We start from the raw sequence: 677 nt of genomic DNA on the forward strand, positions 1-677 counted from the left end.
CGGGCTGGCGGGGCTGCGTGTCTCGTGTGGGGAGGAGCGCGGGGCGGCTGCGAGACTGAGGAAAGCGTCATTGGAAAGTGGGTGTTTCTACTGTCAGAACTTCTCAGGTGAATGGGCAAAATGGGAATTCTTGCCCCCCAAGAATGAGGTGGCTGAAGACAGAGAGGCTGGGCTGTGAGGATGGGGATGCGGATCATGCTTGCACAGGATCACAACGTGGCTGAGGTTGGCGGGATCTCTGGGCCCATCTGTCCCAACCCCTGTTTGAGCAGGGCTGCCCAGAGCAGGGTGCCTAGTCCTGTGCCCAGGCAGCTTTTGAAGATCCTTGTGGAGAAGACTCCACAACCTCTCTGGGCAACCTTTGCCTGTGCTCTGTCATCCGCACAGCACAAAAGTGCTTCCTCATGTTCAGAGGGAACCTCTTGCGTGCTAGTTTGTGCCCATTGCCTCTTATCCTGGCACTGGTCCTCTGAAAAGAGCCTGGCTCGATCCCCTGTGCACCTTCTCTTCAGGTGTTTGTGGGTTTTGCTCAGATATCCCCGAGCCTTCTCCAGCCTGAACAGGCCCATCCCTCTCAGCCTCTTCTCACAGGAGAGGTGCTCCCAGACCTCAGTCACCTTTTGTGACTCTTTTTTTGGGGTGTGGGCAATAGTCAAGGTCAGGAGACTTGTGCCAAC

The sequence above is a fragment of the Meleagris gallopavo genome, chromosome 1 (genome assembly GCF_000146605.3).
Source record: "Meleagris gallopavo isolate NT-WF06-2002-E0010 breed Aviagen turkey brand Nicholas breeding stock chromosome 1, Turkey_5.1, whole genome shotgun sequence".
NCBI classification, from domain to species: Eukaryota; Metazoa; Chordata; class Aves; order Galliformes; family Phasianidae; genus Meleagris; species Meleagris gallopavo.